Genomic DNA, 20516 nt, shown 5'->3' with positions numbered 1-20516 from the left:
CAACAATGAGCCAGGTCGTAACATTCATAGGGTTCTGCCACTTTAAATACAAGTCCCTGAACCTCGGGTAGGACTTGGTGGTGGTTTTTGAGCATGCGTTGTGGCAGGGAAGCGTTTTATGTATGTCTGCCTATGTCCATGGGTTGCTAAGAGTCGGACACGACTGAGCGACTTCACTTTCACTTTTCGCTTTCATGCATTGGAGAAGGAAATGGCAACCCACTCCAGTGTTCTTGCCTGGAGAATCCCAGGGATGGGGGAGTCTGGTGGGCTGCCGTCTGTGGGGTTGCACAGAGTCGGACACTACTGAAGTGGCTTAGCAGCAGCCTATGTCCTCAGGTCCCTTTACCAGCATAGACGTACAGCACAGAGCTTCATTCATGTATACCCAGGAGAGTAGTCGTGGCCAAGTGGAAAGGCTGTGGGATTGTAAACTCACTAGCTCTGGACCTGAGTTTCGACTTTGCCCTCACCTGCTATGTGACCTCACTTATCATCTTAACCTTTCTGAGCTTCAGGTTCCTTATTTATAAACCGTGAAAGGTTTTCTAACCAGCCTTTCATGGTTGATGTGAACATAAAAGTGAAAAATGAATTCTGGAAAAATTCACTTGCCTAATTCCACTGCAGGAAAAACCGCAGGTCTGAGATAAACCCTGGACATCAGTGATTTCTGAATTGCACGTGGGTTATTCTGACAGCTAAGAACCATGACACAACACAGTGAAGTGCAAGAAATGAAGGTTTGGATTTGGGAACATCCTGTGACTCCAGGACCTAACAATAGACTGACATAAAGAAAGTGATAAAGAAATGGTGGCTGAAAAAGCAGGTGATCATTCACTCATTCATAAAGCACCTTATATATCTTTGCTGCATCCAGCGTAACTATGGTTTATCTCTTAATGTAACAAATGAATGGAAAATAGGTTCACAGTTGTGAAAGAGAGAATAAGAATACAAGAAGTGCTTATTAAAAAATGTCCTTCCCTCCCAATGGGCCTTCAGTGACTCTTGGCACCCAAAGATGAATAACCCAGAGCTTTCTTCCCCTCTCTGCCCTACACTCACTTCTATACGCTGGCTAAGCCCTGATTCCCCAGCCCCGTGGAGCTCACTGCAAGGACCTCTGCCACCAGAGCTGCCATCAGAGCATGTATTTTACAGAAACAATTCTCAGACTCCATTAAGTTCAGCCAGACCTCAGTCTCTTGCTAGGCTTGAGCTCCCCATTATCCTGCCTTTCCCCACATCTTACGTTTTCCTCCTGATGCTCAGGAGTGGGCAAGAGAACATCTGCCTTTACTTCCTGGCTACAGGTGAACGTCCCTCCTGATTTCCTTCCCCTTTGTTTCTTCAAGCCTTTTTACTGGTTTACAATCTCCTATTTCTTGCACATCGTGTGAGCATGATGCTTATAGCTTACTAAATCCTGGCACATTGCTAAACACTTTAGTTCCTCTCACAACGAGATGGATGATATTACGATCTCCGTTGTTCAGATAAGGAAACTGAAGCCAGAGAGGTCAAGTAATTTGTACAGAGACAGCCAGCTAGAAAGTCAGGGAAAAAGGATTCAAACCCAGAAGTTTGGCTGCAGAACCTTCCCCTCATCCAATCTCACCCAGACTGGCTGGAACAGGGACACAGATCTCTGGTTGTTACTTTGAAACCTCGTTAGCCTCTTCCATACATCAAAATGGACAGACTCTGCCTTCAATTGAGCCAGTTTCCAACTGCCCTCGGTGACTTCTAACCTTTTCTTTCCCTTTAAAGAAATCTTCAGTGCTTTTTTTCATTACTCCCTTATCTTCTCTGTATTCCTTTACCATTTCATCAACTTAAGCCCACTGCAAATTTATATGATAGTTTCCACTTGATGTTATTTTTTTCTAGGATTACATCTCTTCCTTTACCAATACAGATAATAAAACCTTTTTCTCTTGCCCTCCTGCCCTCTGCCTCTTTTAAATAGCCATTTTTCTTAGTCCAAAGAGCATCAATTAGACTGCTCAGGAAGTTTGGTATTTAAAAGTGGAAAACTGTCAAATTCAATTCATTTCACTCTGAAAGCTCCCGAAAGGGGAAGTTGTGTAGCAGAGTGTTTTGAGATCAGACAGATTGGGTGTGAATCTCAGTTTTGCTTATTTGAGCCTGGAGACCTTGGGTGAATTACCTTTCCTCTCTGCATTTCAGTTTTTTTTAGTTATAAGATGTGACAAACAATAGAAACCTCAAAGCACTGTACTGAAATATAAAGTCCTGCGGGAAAAGTACTAAGGGCCAACGCGCAGTAAGCCTTCAGTGCGTGGCGGCTGCAGCTCCCATTCCCCTAGGTCTGCAGCAGCATTCTGGCCCGCTTGTAGTCCCATCACGTGGCAGAAGGTGCAGTGCAAGGCAATGCACAATCTAAACTCTGAATGATATCGAAATGTCACCCAAAGAATGTACAGCGTATATGCAAATGGAAAACTTTCAAGATGATAAACCTGCGCTAAGCAGTAAAAATGCAGCCACAAATCACCCGCCGTTAATTGCTCCGCTGCCAGGCAAGGGAGGGAACCTCTAGGAACATGTCTTACAGGCTCGAACTAAACGGTGGCTTGTAATTGAAATGACAAAGTCAGTCTTCCTGTTATGGCCCTGGCAAAGAAATTAATCTTTCCAACCTAAACACACTGCAAATTGTAGTGACTTTTTTTCTTTTAATAATCATAAGCTGTGAGATCTGGAAGGAACTTGGAGTCCTTTCCTTAAATGAAATCTTATGCTTAAACCTACTATATAACATAATGAAAGGCGAGCTCAAACGGGGGTGGAGGGGCAGCCCCTGCCTTCCTGGCTCATCCTAGTCCTGATGTCAGCCCAAGACTCTGTGGAATGAGATTCAAAACTACTGATTTCCCACAGTGCTTCCAGAATTGTGACAGAGCATACCATATAGGAGACAATTTTAAGTAGTAATACACAGACACAGCATTTCCTAACTTTGAATACAATTGTGTGAAAGGTATCCCCTTCTTTCAAATTTTTCTTCAACTGTTTTGACAACACCAAGTAGAAAAATCTCTCTTTAGTGCTAATATGTCTTTAACACCCCTCTAGGTCATGCAAGATTCCTTTTTTAACAAAGAGGGAAGAACAGACAGTACACAGCAGCATCTAGCTAGAACTCAGTAATATTCCTTTATGTTTATTGTGCTTATTTTTAAAGTTAAAGCTTATTTATGGCAAGTGTCTAGGAAAAAGATCCGAAAGTTGGAAATAAAGCAAAATGAGGAGGCATGTTTTTTAAACAGAACATTTCTGACAAGCTCACATTGGAAAAGAGGGGAGTGGTCCTCTTAACATTCTCGGGAAATGTAATTTTGTTTGATTACCATCCACATCGTGGCATCTGGTCCATCACTTCATGGCAAATAGATGGGGAAACAGTGGAAACAGTGACAGACTTTATTTTTTTGGACTCCAAAAAGCACTGCAGATGGTGACTGCAGCCATGAAATTAAAAGACACTTGCTCCTTGGAAGAAAAGCTATGACCAACCTAGACAGCATATTAAAAAGCAGAGACATTACTTTGCCAACAAAGGTCCATCTAGTCAAAGCTCTGGTTTTTCCAGTAGTCATGTATGGATGTGAGAGTTGGTCTATAATGAAAGCTGAGAGCTGAAGACTTGATGCTTTTGAACTGTGGTGTTAGAGGAGACTCTTGAGAGTCCAGTCAATCCGAAAGGAAATCAGTCTTGAATAGTCTTTGGAAGGACCGATGCTGAAGCTGAAACTCCAGTACTTTGGCCACCTGATGCCAAGAACTGATTCATTTGAAAAGACCCTGATGCTGGGAAAGATTGAAGGCAGGAGGAGAAGGGAATGACAGAAGATGAGATGGTTGGATGGTATCACTGACTAAATGAACATGAGTTTGAGTAAACTCCAGGAGTTGGTGATGGACAGGGAACCCTGGCGTGCTGCAGTCCATGGGGTCACAAAGAGTTAGACACGACTGAGCAGCTGAACTGAACCATCCACAACTGATTACAGCTCTACAAGTTATGAAGGTTAACTTGTAGAAAAATAACCAAATGTGAGTTTTGTTTTTTGCTTTTTGCTGGTTTGCTAAAGGTTCTACTGATTTGTAGAATTTTGTCTTATATGTAAGGACAATTTTCTACAAGCATGTGTTTTCCCCCCCAAAAAAACAAAAAAACAATAATCCTAAATACTTTTAAATCAGCTCTTTCATTGTTCAGCTGATACCCTAATTTATTACAAAACTCTGAAACTTGCTATCTAACTGCATAAGATGATATTAACAGATATTTATTTATTTGGTTGCACCATGCCTTAATCAGAGGCTTCCCTGAAGGCTCAGCAAGTAAAGAATCTGCCTGCAATGCAGGAGACACAAGAGCCTTTGGTCCAATCCCTGGGTTGGGAAGATTCCCTGGAGGAGGAAAATGGCAAACCCATTCCAGTATTCTTGCCTGAGGAATTCCATGGACAGAAGACCCTGGTGGGCTACAGTCCACGGGGTTGCAGAGAGTCAGACACGACTGAGTGACTGATGCAGGCGCCATGCGTGTGATCGTCAATCTTCGCAGCAGCAAAGGGATCTTTAGTTGTGGCAAGTGAACTCTTGGTTGCAGCATGTGGGATCTCGTTCCCTGACCAGGGATGGAACCCAGGGGCCCTGCGCTGGGCGCCTTAGCCACTGGACCACCAGTGGAAGTCCCCGTCAGATGATATTTTTAACTGTTTGAGGACTCTGCATTATACAAGTGACACTGACTACTTAATGAGAGTGATATAAATTTCTTTATTTTTATCAAAGTTACAAATGTGTGTAGTTTAAAAACATTCTCCAAGGTTCAGTAAAGAAGCAAAACAACAAAACGGCAGTGCCTCATGTTCTGCTCACCAGGGGAACCTCTTTACTTCTTTTAGCTGCTGAAGTTGTTATTTTGGTATTTATGACTGTGTTGCCAAAAACATGCTTGCATTACTCCTTTCTAAACAAACGTTTTCTTCCTTTTGGTACTATCTGCAAGTTCTCCATCATATAAGACAATGATCTCACTCTCTTTCCTGTCTCTTCCCCATCAGGCCCTGCGTCCTTCCCATTTCTCCTTCCCATTCAGCTGTAGTGTATGCAGTTTTGCTTTGACCCATATTTAGCATGGGCTTCCCTGGTGGCTCACACAGTAGAGAATCCACCTGTAATGCAGGAGACCCAGGTTTGATTTCTGGGTTGGAAGATCCCCTGGAAAAGGAATGGCTACCCACTCCAGTATTCTTGCCTGAAGAATCTCATGGACAGAGGAGCCTGGCAGGCTACAGTCCATGGGGTTGCAAAGAGTTGGCCACAACTGAGTGACTGACACTTTGACATTCATATTTAGCAGTTTAAAAAGTTCTCCAAACTGTAACCAATTCCCATTTTTAGTGCCACCTGGGAAGCCCAGAGTTCTTCCTTAGTCCTCTTTAACCAATGGTGACATTTTAGTGTGGGCAACTCAAAGGCTGGTTGCCAACCCTGGGCACAGGAGTAGGGTTTGTGGTCTGGAAGCTTCACTGCAGGGTGATCTGACTAGGGAGTTACTATGAGAAGCTCAGGTATCAGTACATACAATTCTTTCTTCTGGGCTGGTCTGGGCTGGTCAGATTACACAGACAAGACTTTTCTGAGCTCTTGTCTGAAGGGTTAAGGCCTGGCTGCCAGCATTGCAGAAGCTGAGTGGGAGGAAAGTTCTGGGCCTGTGAGCTTCCAGGATGCATACTTTGTTTGAAACCTTGTTTTGAGTGAGACATCACTCCCTTCAATTTTGCCTGGTGTCTCCTAGTCCAGATACCTGCTGTTTTATCCTCTTTATAGAATGAACGTCCAGTGACCCAGCTGCTCAGAGTCAGGCTGCTTCTTTCACAGACTTGCAACCGATCCTCCTTGTTTGAACTTCTCTCCTTCATCCTACCTCCAGGGACACTCGGTATCACCATTTCCTCAAACTGTGGGGGCAATCTTTGCTTTAGACTGGATGAATTTTCAGTTTTCTGCATTGCTGGCTTATGAATCACATCATTTATTACTTTTTCACATGATATCTATCTTCCTTTTATAAAACTCCCTTTAATATTTTTTTCAGTAGGTTTTTAACAGGGAGCAAAATATATAACTATGTTTCATCTACCATCTTTTCAAAGATGTCTACCCTAAAATTTCATGTTTAAATGTTTATAAGTGAGTGGATTTAATTAGAAGAATTACAAGTACATGGGTCAACGTTTAAATAACAAAAAAATCAGATTATATAATACAAATGTCTCAGGTTTTGAACTTCAACTTTCTTGGGAGGGTGGGTGAGTACTACAAGGTCATGTAACCAGTGACAGTCATGTCATTAACGCTAGAATGAAAAATCAGTTCTGCCGAGCAAAGTCCAACTGACTGCTCCCTCTGCTCCAGCATGCGAACAGCTTTGGCCCTTGTGTTCATGCCAAGGACAACCCCAGCTCCTCTTTTCAGTATTACGATGAAGATTATCAGGTCACAGTCACAGAGTTAAATCCAAAGACCTTCTTTGTTTAACAGAAGAGTAATAATGCATTTTCTGACTGTAACATCCATGGACACTATTGCTTTTCTCTTCTTTGTGTTCCTATATAAAAAGTCTTTCAACCTCTTTCTGATCTCGAGAGCACCACAAACACTAACCCAGAAAGAAAACATCCTACCTTGCAAGATAGTACCCACTATCACCGAAAGCACAGTCATCCTCTCTCTCTTCTCTGGCTCCTAGCGGTGATGTGATTTTCTCATGAGTTTAATTCTGGGTTTAAGGCTGTTTTCTTTCCTCCTACGAGAAGTGGTTTCCATTCTGAAAGACTTGACTTTACCACAGAAAGCTCATTGTGTGAATCAAGTGAAAGAGTCAGCTAGTGACTCAATAGACATGGGAGTCAGGATCAGTGAAGTTGGATGGGGGTCTTTGCTGCACCCCATCATCTCTGCCTCTCCTACCCATGAGTAACCCCCGCTTTTGGGCTAGGACTTGGGCAATTCCTTCTTGCGGTCATGAGTATCTTTACACTATAGGTTAGTTTTCTCTAGAGGGGAGAGTTTGAGTTGGTGGTAGAGGGAGATAATAAAGGAAAGGAAGATGTGGGTTCTCACTCTCACACCGCTGTTACCTAACAATCTCAAGGTCATCCTATAAGCTAGGAGTTGTGCATGTGGACTTGACATGCATAATCTCATTTCCTTATCTTAAAAACCCACTGAAGCCCCAGATGTGAAATACAGGGATCAGAGAGGCTTACACAGGAACAATAATTCCACTTGCTAGGGAATTATCCATCCATTGGTGGCCAAGTCTGAACCCGAGCTGACTTCTGTCTAATTCTATGCTCCTTCCACGTTACAAAGTATGATGGTGGTGCTGAGGTGGGAAGTGCTTTAAACCCTCCAAAACCTCTCTGGCAATGATTTTCAGGATTCTAAAGATACAGTCTCTCCTTGAGAGATTATAGAGCTACCACTAACTGTGTTCCTTCCTTGTGACGGTCAGTCTCACATCTTTGAGCCTCAATTTCTTCATCTGTGGCATAATGGCACCCACAATACCAGAATTACTTTGAGAATCTAATGATTCTCTGTAGGTATTTCCAACACATGATTGCTAACATTTTTTGAGCTTTTACTACATATTATGCATATATTTGCTGGGAAAGATTAAAGGCAGAAGGAGAAAAGGGCGACAAAGAATAAGACTGTTGGATAGTATCACCAGTTCAATAGACATGAACTTGGGAAAACTCCAAGAGATGGTGAGGGACAGGGAAGCCTGGAGTGCTGCATCCTATAGGGTCGCAAAGAGTCGGACATGACTTGGTGACTGAACAACAGCATGCATGTATTACCTTAAGGAATTCTGAAAGCCCCTAAGAAACGAGGGAAATACTTTAATTATCCAAGATTTACAGATGAGGAAACCGAGGTTCTGGCTGTGGTCACATGTCACCTAAATACTGATCCAAACTCCAACTCAAGTCTGTTTGACCCCAGAGTCCAGGCTTGTAATTGCCACTGCCTCTGTTTTTTAGGATCACAGAAATGAATGGATGTGGCAGCATTTTGTAGACGATACATCATTCTGTAAATGTGTCCAAAGTAAATAATAACACAGACATTTGTGTGCACAGCTGTTGATAGCATATTGTATCACTTATAATATCCAAATGTAGCAAGTAAGATAATGTCCCCAAATCGGGCTTATCCACACAATAGAGTAAGGGGAACATATATACATCTTGATTTGGAAAGATATCCTTAATATATCAGTACAAGCAGACTACACAGCACCACATATGATATAAGCCAATTTATATTTTGAAAAATATTTTTCTATGTCCAAAAGTTCTGAAAAAATTAATAGGGAACCATTAACCGTGATACTCTTGAACAGGGAGGAGAGGAAGAGATATGAGGTCAAAAGGATAATTTACTTGCTAAGATTTGTTGGACATTTTCACAATAATCATGTGTAATAATAAAGAAAATAGAACTATTGCCCAATTGGAACAAAATGAGAGTCAGTCCACACACCTTGGGCTTCCTTAGTGGCTCAGATGGTAATGAATCAACCTGCAATGCAGGAGATCTGGGTTCAATCCCTGGGTCAGAAAGATCCTCTGGAGAAAGGAATGGCTACCCACTCCAGTATTCCTGCATGGACAGAGGAGCCTGGCAGGCTATGGTCCATGGGGCTGCAAAGAGTCGGACATGACTGAGCGACTAAGCTTGCACGCATGCTACACACCTAAGGAACCATATTCACAGAGGACTGAGTGGACACACACCAGGGACAGCCGTGCACTGCAGGTAGCTCTGTGTTCAGAGGTGAGGGCGCTTCCCTTCCTGGAGAGCCCCACCCTGTGCTCCTGAGGTGGCCATGGAGCCTTGGTGCTCACACGCAGAGGGCTGTTGTCAATGGTACTGAGACAGAGTGGGCAAGAAGCACTGCAAAGTCACACAGGTCAACGCTTTTGTAAAAGGCACAACTATGAAATATTTTATTCCATTAATCAAAAGCTTTTTACCTACATTTCATGGCAAGTAAAAAAATCTACTTAAAGCAACAACAAAAAAAAAGTGACAAAACTATCACCTCTCTCTCTCACACACACACACAAATACCATTGTGCCTAGAGAGAAATGTTGCTTTTATTTAGATTCTGTAAGTGGTTTTGTGGGGTTTTTATTAATACACTGGGATCTCCAACACACAGCCTAGAGTGCAAAAAACTGAACCTCCCAAAGTCTAAGGGTCGAACATCTTAATGCTGATGAATGGAGGCTGGGTGGGGCCATTTGTGAAGATGTACCTTGGAGATGCTCTACTTTCCTGTTCTTCAAAACAGAAGGAATCTACGGGGATTGTGTAAGGAGTAATGAATAAAGAACACAACTAACATCTGTTGAATTCATACTGCGTGTCAGGCAACGGGCTGTGTTCAGTCCAGTTCAGTTCAGTCGCTCAGTCGTGTCCGACTCTTTGCAACCCCATGGACCACAGCACGCCAGGCCTCCCTGTCCATCACCAACTCCCGAGCTGTGTGCTCTGTATTTATTATTTTGCTGCATCTTGACCAAAACCCTGGGGATAAGTGTTACCCTATTTTAGGATGTAAAATAAGGTCCATTCTAATCTAATTATTATTACTGTTCAATAAATGTTGAGCACTTAATATATGCCAGATACTTCTACAAGGTCTTTACAGACACATCTCATTTAATTCACAGAATAATCTTATCAATCTACTATACTGGTTCTTCCCATGTTACAGATGAGGGAATTCAGAGGTTTATTAAACTTGCCCAGAAGCACAGAATAGGTGATGGAGCTGAATTTGAGTCTATGTCCTCTCGGTTGCAAGGCTCCTGTGTTGTGTGCACGGCTCTTTATAGAAATTTTGTATTATTTATAATACATACATGTAACAAGGAAGACAAATTAACAAGTGGCCCACCAGAAATGGGCTCCTTTAGGGTTTCCACTTTAGAAATGGGGCTTGTGAGCTATTTATAATTAACAGAAATTGTACACTAACTCATTTTCAGTATTATTACATAGTCTTATGGCAATGTCAAAATTCCTTGTTTGAATAAGAATAAGACATTGGCCAGAAAATTCAGAAAGTGCTTATATATTACCCATTTGTTTAAATAAGTATTTAAATAATTTAATTTTAATGCATTTTGCTTGTTCATGAGACAATATATTTTATGTATCCATAAGAATATGATTAAAAAATATGGTAAGAAGTGGTGAAAAACCCTGGCAGTGAAAATCTTTGCTATTTATCCAGAAAGTGATTTAAATACGGTTCTATCCCTCTGTGTCCTGATCACCCAGAGCCTTCCCCACTCCTCCATTCCTGACCACGTCTCTCTCCTCCTCCACTGGAGTCAAACACTTCCTCTCTGTTTCCCTCTGCTTTATGCCACTGTGTCACCAGCCTTCATTCACAATCCTGCAGTGGCTTTAGGCAAAGAAGGTGCCTGTGCAGACAATCCTGCAAATGATTTCTCAAATATACCTCCAACTATTTGTTGATATTTGCGGTTCCATGAATCAAATGTCATTCTTTGACTGAAGGCTAATTCTTTCCTGTTAAAATGAGGCCCTGAACAAGAGCATTAAAACACAAGACTACAAGCTCCTGTGAGGTAAAGGTCATGGTGTATGCAGTCGTACCTAATCCCCTTTCATGGCTGAAAAAACAGATGGCGAGTCCTCTGGGAGACCCTTGAGGATAAGGGCTAGACTGTCATTATTTTAGGTTCGACACTTAGCACAAATACCTGACACACAATAAGTAATCACAGTTTTAATAAGGGGATGCAGGATTCACTTCATTAATTAATTAGAAAAGCTAATATGAGATGTCACATAACTGCTGTACAGAATAAGGAGAGATTCTTAGATAAGGGGATGGAATCAGAATGTAGAATCTGGAAGCTTCTGGGCATGGACTTCCTCAATTGTATGGGCCACACAGCTTGGCTCCACGCAAATGACTAAGGGGTTCTTAGACCAGGGGAAAGAGAAATCAAAATATATACACAATCTTCTCCCCTCTTTCCAACAGTGAAAATGTCCCTAATCCTCCAGATAAAGAATATAGGTATTAGACAGCTCATTCAGTGATGATTGATCTAGTTTCCTCAGCAGGGTCTCCCCAAATCAAAACTCTACTGCCAATTTTTTTAATGGACTCTCTCCCTCCCAAATCAGGCAGGCATAAAACTGAGTTCAGAGACAGGTCTCATGAAACATCCCAGGATCTTGTGTCTCAGCCAGAATTCAGAGCCTGCACTCACTGATAAGACTTAAAGATCAATTATACCAAAAACTTTAGAAAAATTACCAACAACAGGAGGCTTTCAAATCTTACCCTTGAACCTCTGTGCTTTGCCCAGAAGGATGGAGAAAGTAGGCTAATCTTAAATACAAGAGGATTGGTCAAAAAAGAGCAATAAATCTGAGGAATGAATGTGTATCTTCTGATCTATGTGTGCAGTTATACAGACATCAATGTTGTCTTTTCAGTTAAGACTGAATATAATTAAAATTCTTCCTGGAAACTCATCTCTATAAAGAAGCAATATGGAATTTGTGCTGCTCTCCATGGTGCTGATAAAATCCTGCCTCCTAAAACAAAGGCATTCTCCTCTTCTGGAGAAGTCAGAGTTCATTCTCTCTCTCCTTCCCTCTCTCTCTTTCTCACCTCACTGTCCCCTATAGCATGTGTGTCTGTCTGTTTTCATGTTCATAAAGCTTGTATAATTTTCTTCATTGTTCCTTAATTGTAATGATGATTTTAAATATTTTTAAACTTCTATCACATATCTAATGTTTACTATCACCCCCAGTCAACTCTTCAGAAAGATAAGTCTCTTACTATCTCTCTGTGGCAAACCTACATATCTACAATCCATCTGAAAGAGGAAGGACCAGTTCATTTTTCTGATTAATTCCAAAGTTTCCAATTTGATATACAGTCTCTGGTAGCTTTCTGGAAAAGAAGAAGGTCATCTATTTCCTGGTCTCCATAATATACTCAGTGCCCGCCATGTTAAGCCATGGCTCTGATCCCTTTCTGACCAGCTGCAAGCAGAGAAGTCTTCTTTCTTCTGAATATTCAGTCCCTTTTTATTCTCAAAGAGTGAGAGAGGGGCATAATTGATTAGTATAACCAGTTCATCTTGAACTAAATGCATGTGTTTATTCTTGAAGTACATTGAGCTTTTTTCTGATAAGTGTGTAGCACTTAGAAGTAGTCTTCTGCTTCCAGTGCTTCTAGATCTGGGGTGATTTTAATCTTCCCACAGTCACAATGTGTTCATGAAACAGAATTTACCTCACCTTAGCCTTAAATTGCAACCAACTCCTTCAAGGAGTTCAGCCTTTTGGGTCTGATGCAGTTCTGTTTCTCCCGAGTCCTAACACAGCCACCCTTGGTCACCTCATCCTTCCCAGAGAGGAGGCAGAATGGCCTGAGAGTAGGCCCTACCTGTGTCTGAGACGCCCTTCTCTCCTCGTCCACCTGCCAATTTCTACTCAGCAGTCAAAAACCCAATTCAATCATCACCCTTGCAAAGCCTTTTCTGACTCAATCATTCTAAACTCCCATTTCACCCCACACAGGATTAGTTGTCTTTCTTTCTGGGTTCCCACAAAACCTTATTCATACTTCTCAAAACTAGGGACCCACACAGTTCAGTTTTGAATGACCAAAGTGAAGCATCTGCTTGACAAAGAGTAAGTACAGAATTTTGTTGATGTTTAGTTGCGAAGTCTTGGCTGATTCTTTTGTACCCCTTGAACCATAGCCCTCCAGGCTCCTTTGTCCATGGGATTTCCCACTTAAAATACTGGAGTTGGTTGCCATTTCCTTCTCTGGAGATCTTCCGAACCCAGGGATCAAACCCATGTCTCCTGCATTGCAGGCAGATTCTTTACCACTGAGCCACCAGAGAAGACCAAGCACAAAGCACATGAATAAATATATAAAATGAATGTATCAGTGGATAGAAGAATGGCTGGACAGATGGATGAACGGATGGGTAAATGATATTGCCTAAATTTACTTTAGGACATCCCTGGTGGCTCAGACGGTAAAGAATCTTCCTGCAATGCAGGAGACCTGGGTTTGACCCCTGGCTCAGGAAGATCCCCTGGAGAAGGGAATGGCAGCCACTCCAGCATTCTTGCCTAGACAACTCCATGGACAGAGGAGCCTGGAGGGTTATAGTCCATGGGGCTGCAAAGAGTCAGACACGACTGAGCAACTAACACACTTAAATTTATGTTGCATCTTATCAATTCAGAGTTTGATGCAAAATAACAGATGTGTTATGTATTCTCAAAGAGCAAAGATGCTGGTGATTTCTTTCCTTCTTTTTCTTTATGCAGGCACCATCTCCTCTTCTTATTTCACCTTCTAGCCTATAACCAAGAGGATGTGGTGTCATAGTTTGTCTTCTAGAATAGACTTCAAGCAGAGAAATATTTAGTCTTCTTGGGACTGTTTGAAAGTTTGGAAGATTATAACTATTCCTCTCCAATCTTCCCTGAATCATGTCATTCCTTGTCCCCAGAAATGAAAACATCACTTCTGTTCTCTAAAGACTGACTCTACTCACATAAGAAAAACTCTATTTCCACAGAAGTTCATTTCAGATTCTGTTCATCAGATTTCTAGTGCCTGTCCATAAGGTCCTTTGAGGCATAGCTGTCCTTTGTTACCTACTCACAACCACACGGGGACATGTCAAGCCAGAGGGGGACATTAAAAAATAACAACTTTGCCTGCATTTTTACATTTCTGATCCCTCACAAAAATGTATAGGAAAAATTATGGCTAACAAAAGCAACTATCTCATTATCCATTTGACACATTTATAAATTAAGCAGAGTAGTTTTTCAAGGTTATTATTTATTGCACAAATACTACCATAAGCAAAGTTCCAGCCCAGCAACATGTCTCACCTCCTCTATGGTACCTTCTCACCCTCATGCCTGAAAAATCTGTCTGCAGCCTGCAGACAATCTGCGCTCTGCTTTTTCCAGTTAATTTGGCATAGCATTTTTATTAATATATTTGATGGCCAAGGGAAGTCAGTTTTTACTTACCCCTTGAGGAGGTGTAGGGAAAAGTTTAGATTCAGACAGAGTGAATTCTGGCTTTGCTACTAACTTTCTGTGCAGCCTAAGTCTGTTTATTAAATGTCCTGTAAGCCTTGTTTGCTCATCAGCAACCAGGGCATGATAAGAGCTCACTCACAGGATCACAGTAAGAGCTGAGTCCTGCAGACAAGGTCTTTCACACAGTGTTTGGCTTACAATAACACTCATTTATGGGAGACTCACAAATAACAGGAATACTTTTAAAACATGGGTCTATCGTGAAGTAGAAAATAAAGCATGCATGAATAATTAAGATAAAGCAAGAGATTGAATTCAAATAAATTCAGCTTTGGGAAAGATCTCCAGAATATTGAGAATTTATATTCATTCACCTAAATTTAGAGATACTTAAGTGGAAAAGCTTGAAAATAATTGAAATCCATCAACTTTTCAAAGATGTTTGAGTGACTTGCTTCAGATCACACAGACTGTCAGAACTAGAGCTGGAAATAGAACTCACATGTCCTCAAAAACAGTTGAAAGACTCTGATACCAAAAACCACCTTCCTGTCACCACCACCTCAACCAGTACAGCCTGGGAAGCAGACATCATTAATCAAATACTTTTGGGGGGATTACATCAGGGCAAGAGGGAAGGATAGAAGAAACCTATACTGAGTATTAGCATGGTGGCCATGACTAACAACACATGGAGAGGTGAGCCAGGCTCATGCAGGACATATAACTTCCCAATGAGCACGCAGCTAGTGAGAGCGGAAGCCGGGATTCAAACCCACGGCCAGTGTGTGTCCAGAGCTCTTTCGACTAGACTCTGACTCAATGAAAACTATTTTTTGACTATCCAACCTGCACAGGTATTATGTTAGGACATGACAGTGAACAACACAGATGCAGTCTTTGCATCCATGAGGCTTAAAGGACACTTCAAAGGTGTTGTTGTAATGAGAGTCACGTAAGGTGAAGCATGTACAGTCTCTGTGAACTATTCATGTAATGCCAACAAGTAAATATGAGCCTCTGCTCTCTGTCTAGAGTTCAATTACACTATAGGTTAAACAGGCTCAAACAGGCTGGCCTGGAAATTTCACCACCATTAATCTTCTGCATGATTTCCATCAGAAAATGCATGCTGAATTCTAAACTGATGTATGAACAGCTTTAGGAGCACAACAATACTCAAAAGTTAGTACCTGTTTTTTATATGAAGCTGATTTACAACCGCAGCTGATTTACCTTTCTCATTAGGTTTTGCTGAACACAAAAAATAAAATTAGTGTCAGCATGTATTTCTGGAAAGTAGACTAATTGAAGATGGGAGGATCAATCAAACCACAAAGATTAATTATTGAGTATCTGCTCAGAATCCGGCACTATGCCCAGGCAATGTAGAAATACAGAGAAAACATAAGACTGGACCAGCCCTGTGCACGGAGAGGCTGTAAACCAGCTATGAGGCATGTTCATAAGAGCACTTCCAGTAGGTGGTGGTCTGTGTCAAAATTCTGGGAGACTGGGGTAAATATATGTCTTCGAAATGGGCTGGGGCAAGGTGGAATGGGGGGAAGGGTGGTGTCAGAGATGAGGGCAATTAACCCAGGTTTCAAAATAGTTCTGCTTTGGATATTCAGAGAGTTCATGATGGCAGTGGTAAGACTGATAACCATAGCGAAAGGCAGAGGACAAGTGTGCCTCCCAAAACGCATAGACCATTGACTCCCCAGACTAGAGCTGGAGAGTCCTAGGAAACAGGTCTCAGACGTCGTAAATGTAACAGCATTTTGTCTTAAGCACCTTTGCCTCCCACCCCTATGCCTAGAACACTGCCTGACAAACAGCAGATGTTCACGATCAAAGAGTGGAAAGACATAACCTTCACTGCAAAGAGAAGTAATAAAAAAAAGTGCTGGTCCTCCTTCCGCACGTGCCAGACAGTCCGAATACGACAAGAATAAACGTAACACAGCACACAGCTGAATGCTGAACTCCACAACAGACCAGCAGTTGTCGGCATGCTGCAGGCAAAGCGACTAAGGCTGGGCTCACAGAACCCAGGACGATTTCTCAACAGGAGGGAAACTGGGCGGGGCCTGCCAAGGCATCAGATGGCACAAGGCGTTCAGATGTCACAGCTGAGATATGTAGCGGGCTACGACAGAAATGAACACACGGGAATCCAGACAGATATATTAGGAAGCAACAGGAAGAGATGGGACTGTGGTTTGTAGTAAGTAATTTGGCAAGCCAAACAAAACACATCCGCGACTAGATTCAGGCTGTGAACCACCAGTTGAAGGCCCTCAGGATAAGAAAAAGGAAGAAAAAGAATCCCAAAACATGGAGGGAACAGGCCAAGGACAAACAGAGAGCAAGAAGCAGGAAGGCTCAGTGGACGAGTCAGAGGGGTCTCCCCAGAACCCAGAATGCCGCTGAAAGTGGTAGGAAATGTGGTTGGAGAGAAAAAGCTAAGCTGAGTTTATATTCCTGGTAGAGGGAAAGGTAATAAATAGAAAGTGAAAGACAACTTTAGGATGCTATGCTGCTTGGAGAAATTGTACTGAAACTAAACACTTTTTCCCCCCAATCTTGGCTGCTAAATCAACTGTGCTTATCTCTAAGACTAATGTTATCTAAAATCGCCCTGAGAAAATGTCCATTCTAGAATTCTTGGGTTGTTTTCTGGAAATTTCCCTGGTGCAGTCACTGGTGGCTGTCCCTGCCTATGGCAGCTGGGACTCTTTAGACAGAGCTGTAGATCAAAAGCATCTTCAAAACAGCACTTTCTTCTTCACTTAAGGATTTACATTTCTACCAGTTGAACAAATCAAAGTTATAGTTCCCTCAGTAACTGTAACCTGGACCAACTATAGTGATATTTTTCTGCTGCTGAGCAGTCTTTTAACTCATGCCTCCCAGCTGTGAACAGGAGATTTAATTCAAGCAATATATAAGAAGTGTTTTTTGGAAAACAAGTGGCTGGCCCAGAGAAGGTTTAGTGTAAATGGCTGTTCCTTTCAACTTGTGCTTTTATGCAATTGTTCCCTACAGACAGAAATCTTCACAGCATCCTCTACAGTCTTCTGAACAGGTCTGAACAGAAAGGTACTTTCTCTACTCTTGTAAGTTACCAACTTGCCCATTCATGGGTCAGAGCCCAGATTTGCCATTGCAGGCAGCTGGTGTTGATTGAAGGCTCCATAAACTGCCAGGACTGAGATGAGAGAGTAATGTGATCAAGGCTCTTACCCAGGAGACAATACTGCAAGAGCATCAAAAAGCTCATTAATCAAGGAAAGTAAAATTTAATGCCATATTTTAAAAAATACAAATTAAGGCAGAAAAATAAATGATGAACAAAATCTTAAAATACTGGTTTTTAAAAATGTTGCATTGAAATACAGCTTTTCTTGATTACCGAATTTTTGGTGCCCAATTACACTTTGTCCCTAGCCTCAGGCAAATGCATCACTTGCCCAACCCTCATCCCGGCCCTGGGAAGCAGTTGGGAGAGAGCCAAAAGGACGTAGTGAATTTAGCTGCGGGTTAAAGTGCTGTACTCAATATGCCAGCAAATTTGGAAAACTCAGCAGTGACCAAAGGACTAGAAAAGGTCAATTATCATTCCAATCCCAAAGAAGGGCAATGCCAAAGAATGTTCAAACTACTGCACAATTGCGCTCATTTCACATGCTAGCAAGGTCTTGCTCAAAATCCTTCAAGCTACGTTTCAACAGTACATGAACTGAGAACTTTCAGATGTACAGTCTGAATTTAGAAAAGGCAGAGGAACCAAAGATCAAACTGCCAACATCTGTTGGATCATAGAAAAAGCAAGGGGATTCCAAAAAAACATCTATTTCTGCTTTATTGACTATGCTAAAGCCTTTGACTGTGTGGATCACAGCAAACTGGAGAATTCTTAAAGAGGTGGGACTACCAGACCACCTTACCTGCCTCCTGAGAAAATTGTATGCAAGTCAAACAGCAACAGTTCGAACCCGACATGGAACAACAGACTGGTTCCAAATTGGGAAAGGAGTACGTCAAGGGTGTATATTGTTACCCTGCTTATTTAATTTATGTGCAGAGTACATCATGTGAAACACTGGACTGGTTGAGTCACAAGCTGGAATCAAGACTGCCAGGAGAAATAACAACCTCAGATATGCTGATAATACCACTCTAATGGCAGAAAGTGAAGAGGAATTAAAGAGCCTCTTGATGAGGGTGAAAGAGGATAGTGAAAAAGCTGACCTGAGATTCAACATTAAAAAAACTAAGATCATGACAACCAGTCCCATCCCTTCATGGCAAATAGCAAAAGTGGAAGCAGTGACAGATTTTATTTTCTTGGGCTCCAAAATCACTGTGGACCATGACTGTGGCCATGAAATTAAAAGAGGCTTGCTTCTTGGCAAGAAAGCTATGACAAAACCTAGCCAGCATATTAAAAAGCAGAGATATCACTTTGCTGACAAAGGACTGTATAGTCAAAGCTAGGATTTTTTCAGTGGTTAGTCATGTAAGGATGTGAAAGTTGGTCCATAAAGAAGGCTGAGTGCCAAAGAATTGATGCTTTCAAATTGTTGTGCTAGAGAAAACTCTTGAGAGTCTCTTGGACAGTAAGGAGATCGAACCAGTGAATCCTAAAGGAAATCAACCCTGAATATTCATTGAAAGGACTGTAGCTGAAGTTCTAATACTTTGGTCACCTGATGTGAAGAACCATCTCTTTGGAAAAGACACTGATGCTGGGAAAGATTGATGGCAAAAGGAGAAGGGGGCAACAGAGGATGAGATAGTTGGATGGGATCACTGAATTGATGGACATGAATTTTGAGCAAACTGCAGGAAATAGTGAAGGAGAGAGAAGCCTGGCATGCTGAAGCCTACCAGGGCACAGATTTGGACACGACTCAGTGACTGAACACCAAGAAACTCTTTTAGACTTTGGTCATGGCAAATAGAGGAATATTGAAGAACATCTTGAGAATTATTTCTAGTTGGTGCTAAGTTCTAGTCAACTGTCAACAAAAACTGTCTACTAATTTTCCAGGTGGCTCCCCTGACAATAAATGACCCAAAGACCATCTAGTAAGTTATGCCAAACCATCCACTTGCTAAACTTGCCAAGCAAAGATCAGGTGACATTCAGGTGCCAAACACTGGCCTAGGAATTACCACCTGGATAGAGCTAACAAACAACCCTGGGCAGTGCTGCCACGTGCAAGGTCCTCGTGACCAGGACAGGCTGCAAACCTCCTCCATATTCTCAGTCCCCACAGCGTCATCCTCGGTTAACGCATGCTGAGATGACTGAGTCAAGTAATTCCCCAATAACTCACTTAGTAGGAGGTTCCAATCACCTCCAGACAGATTGGGGCATTTAACAGAGTGGAATCCTCTAGTAAGGCTGGTCATTTGTCTGTGAGTTTTGTCATTTTTGACTGAAAAAAGCACAGAAAACCCCTTATGTATCAGCAGCCCTTCACACTGGAACAGGTGTGCTTTGGGAAACTGCTCACCCTCAAAATGCATTCTTTGGAAGTGAGCAATCCTTCCTGAAACACTTCAAAGTAAGCTTATTAAGAAAAATAATGTTAGGCCTACAGAAAAGTTGCAAAAACAGTAAAGAAAATTCCTATGTACCCTTCATCCAGCTTCCCTTAGTGTTAACATCTTAATGGTAGCGTAATCAGAGCACAATATCAAAGCACAACATTTGTTCCAGTACAGTATTATTAACTAATCACCAGTTCAGTCACTCAGTCGTGTCCAACTCTCTGCGACCCCATGAACCGCAGCACACCAGACCTCCCCGGTAAACTCCCAGAGTTTACCCAAACTCATGTCCATCGAGTCAGTGATGCCATCCAATCATCTCATCCTCTGTCATCCTCTTCTCCTCCTTCCCTCCATCTTTCCCAACATCAAGGTCTTTTTCAATGAGTCAGCTCTTCGCATGAGGTGGCCAAAATATTGGAGTTGCGGCTTTAACATCAGTCCTTCCAATGAACATGCAGGACTGATCTCCTTTAGGATGGACTGGTTGGATCTCCTTGCCATTCAAGGGATTCTCAAGAGTCTTCTCTAACAGAACAGTTGTATTCTAATTTTGCCAGTTTTCCTTCTCATGTCCATTTTCTGCTTCATGACCTAATTCAGGATCCTACTTTGAATTCAGTTGTCACATCTCCTAAATCCCCACCAATCTGTGACAGTGCCTTGGTACTTCCCCATCTTTCATGGCCTTAAGTTCTGAAGAGTACTCATCTGCTATTTTGTAGAACAGCCCCTGCTGGGGCTTGTT

At 42.0% G+C, this 20516-nt stretch overlaps 1 protein-coding gene across 3 annotated transcripts in view; it reads right to left on the bottom strand.

The window, feature by feature from the left end:
• Nucleotides 1-20516, bottom strand: part of DOCK2 (dedicator of cytokinesis 2) — a 457833-nt gene that overhangs the window by 254639 nt on the left and 182678 nt on the right. The window lies entirely within an intron of this gene.

The sequence above is a fragment of the Bubalus bubalis genome, chromosome 19 (genome assembly GCF_019923935.1).
Source record: "Bubalus bubalis isolate 160015118507 breed Murrah chromosome 19, NDDB_SH_1, whole genome shotgun sequence".
NCBI lineage: Eukaryota > Metazoa > Chordata > Mammalia > Artiodactyla > Bovidae > Bubalus > Bubalus bubalis.
Note: the sequence above shows the minus strand (reverse complement) of the source record. Positions and strands in the feature narration are given on the sequence as shown.